The sequence below is a fragment of the Ixodes scapularis genome, unplaced genomic scaffold, assembly GCF_016920785.2.
Source record: "Ixodes scapularis isolate PalLabHiFi unplaced genomic scaffold, ASM1692078v2 PGA_scaffold0__279_contigs__length_252992795, whole genome shotgun sequence".
NCBI classification, from domain to species: domain Eukaryota; kingdom Metazoa; phylum Arthropoda; class Arachnida; order Ixodida; family Ixodidae; genus Ixodes; species Ixodes scapularis.
The window spans coordinates 175,478,649-175,481,983 of NW_024609835.1; positions in this window are offsets into that span (position 1 = coordinate 175,478,649).

Here is a 3,335-nt window from a genome sequence, read left to right on the forward strand (position 1 = left end):
GTGACGTCCCTACTCGATTGTATCCGACGTTACCTACCGACCGGTGGAGGGTAGCGTGAGTAATTACTCCGGATTAAACAAGCCGCTTTTGGAACGTGACTTATGACGTCATAGAGTAAGCGCGATAAAGTATTGAAACTGCACGATACGAATCCTTTACTCCGGAGTTGAATCTAGTAAATTTTGGAACACATCCTGGCTGCGTTCGATATCGTACCTAAACACATCCGAGCTACTCCGACGGGTCGTGTCACGTGATACACAGATAAAGCGACGCTGGACGCGGATATGTTTCTTTATTTCTTTTTTCTACTTTTTTTTCTTTTTTTTTTTTGCTTTGGAACTTGTGATACGGCGTCTCTTGGCCTTACATCGCCGCTTTTGGCTCACGCATAGCTCCGAGAAACTGAGCGAGAGGAAGAAACACCGTATCCCTCAGTTTTTCGGCGCATCGCTTAAACCTCTGCTACGACGGCGTTCGAATTTCTTATGTTCGTATTTTTCTCGTTATCGCGTTCCGCACCAGAGTCGGCACGCTTCTACACGTGTGGCAGTTTGAGACGCTCAAGTTTGTACTACTCAAAACAAGGCGCCTTTCGCAGCGCCCCCTGGGCAACGCAGGATGCCTTAGAACGCAGAAGAACGAATCCCAAAGCAAGAGGCGCGAACATAAGTCTTGCGTTTCTTATTAAGCTATTAGTGACTATAATCGTGAAATCGGCAGTGGAGCACTTGTAAGAAACAGCAACGCGGAGTTGCTAGGTCGCCACGGCAAGGTGGCTCAAGTGGTTTATTTGGCTGTCACTCTCACATTATATTTCACAATTGTGTGCACTATCCGGCGAAGTGCTCATAACTTCAAAATGCCGCAAAGGGGAGGGGGGGGGGGGGAGGGGGTTGGGAGGAGAAGGGTTTTGATTTTGACAAAAGGAGGTTAATACCTATGCGATGTGTTATTCTCTACCAGGGGTCACACTACTTATACATCATACAAGAGACAGTCTGCAAACACGAGCCACCGCGGTATCCGCGGTTCGAATGCCGCGTGTCCAAGTTTTCTCTTAGAATTCATTGCCGTGCGGCATTCGAAGCAGAGCATCCTTTGTTCGATGTATAAGCAGTCTGACCCCGGCTTAGGCTTTTATTATGCATGCACACATCGCGACACTAATAGGGCGAACACGACATCGGCGCATTTTCGCATTTTACTTCTAAATAGTATTAGCGAGCACGAAATTTTATCGCGTGCATTAAACGCTAAATGAGCTCTTTCCGTAGCAAAAATAACTTGGATAACATCCCTTGATTTCAAAGAGAAAAACTGGAAAAACCGGCGATCGCTTGTTCGCGCTAACAGTGTCACGCTCTACGTACTACGAGACTCACGCAGGTGAAGGAGTGAGAGAAGAGAAACATGTGAATGGGAAAGAACCGAATTTTTTTTTTTTTTAGTCCGACAAGTGGAGGTTTTTTTTTTAAATAAAATATACGTAGAACTGGGAACTCACCCTACGTACAGTCAGATAAAAAAAAAAAAAATCTGCATAGCATGTTTACCCTTAATGACAGCTTTAACCCCCTTCTACAAGCATCGACTGTATGCGCCCAGCAACTTAGGGAGAGGAGGAGTCGAGAACGCGCGAGGACGTTAAAATGCCGAGTTCTGGTTCGAATGGTCAGTGGGTAGACCAAAAGCCGCAGCTACACTCGACGAACGCCTTCGAACGCGAGTGCCGAACGCCGGACGCCGGCGTTCCGCCTTCTAAAGCCTTCTACGACTGCGGTGGAGACAAAGGCAGCTTGCTTTAGGTCTGCCCACTAACCATTCCAAGCAGAGCTCGGCGTTGTCCCCGCCGCCTTCTCGACTCCTCCTCTTTCTAACTTTCTCGGCGCTTTGGGCAATGTTATTCTTTATTTCGCAGACGCAAAGAAAAAATAATTGCGTGCTTTGTGTTCGAATAACTAGCTTCCACTAATATATACAACATCCGAGTTATAAACAGATAGCTGCGGCTTACTTTTTAAGGTAATAACGATGGAAAAGCAAATGGATGTGCTCTCGACAACACAGTCTGTGAATATCATCGACGAACCTGTTAACGTACCTCTTGAAAAAATGAAAGCGAAAAAAAAATTGATTAGTTATAGTTGCTCTTACACCTTCCCCTCGCTCTAAACGAAAAAAAAGTGTTGCAACATTTGTTAACAAATTTACTTCCTCATTAAAAAAAAAAAGTGTGTTAGTTTGTTTAAAACACGTGATCTTGCTTTAACAATTATCAAGCTTCGACCCTGACACTTCACAAATATACAGGTAAACGCATCATATCAAATCTACTTTAAAACTTCGCATGAACGCCCGCATTATGCGTTTTATATGTATGAGGAACAACAAAACATTGCCACGTACGTATACGGGTTAGTTTTTACCCCACAGCGAAGTACGTGTCCAAGAACATGTGCGTAAGGAACAAGCTATCACTCGTAACGCCGTGCGCCGGCATCTTACTCGTGACATTCGCTGCATATAATTTCCATACTCGTATTGACTCTTCACATAGTGAAAACAACTTGATGCAAAGTACTTTGAATGGCAAATCACGTCGCACTGCCGCCTCGGCTCGCGTTCATGTGTTATTTTTTTTTTTTAAGGGAGGAAGAGGGGGGGGGGGGGGGGGGGGGAAGGGCGACTGGGGAGTAATAAATATTTTTTACGACAGCTAGTGCTTGCGCACTTCACCAACACACACTCGAAAGAGCTCTTCACTCTTGAGCTTCTCCACGTGCTTGACAGAAAACTATACGGACGCGCGCTTCTGAGAGGTCTTACAAAAAAAAAAAAAAAAAACTCGCTCCTACCGAATTTACCCGAATCTATGTCGACATTTCTATGAGCAGGGATTCAGTCTACTTTTCTGCAGTGACCTAGCTGGGGCTAATATACGGTGCACATGAGGATCATGTGCTGAGGATCCATGCATGAATTGCGTGTTTGAGTCCCAGCGTTATCGGTGACTCGTTATTCGCTGCTCTTCATGCGGAAAGGGCTCTCAACGCATGCTCTGCGAGAAAATGAATGCGCTGACTTTGTTCTTAAAAAAGTCAGCCCAAGGTCAGGTAAATACTGTACTTCTCTGCGCAGCACGTGTGAAGCTAATCATTGCGGTACGTTGGAGGCAATGCGTGAAGGTCTCATCGATGTTTTCACGCAATAAAGGAAAAAAAAAGCCTTTTCGTTGGCGCAAGCCTAAAACTAATAGTACACAAATAAAAAAAAATCCGATGGGTTGTACGACGTGTCGAACGTTTTGTCGAGTTCAGTCTTTTTCTAACGT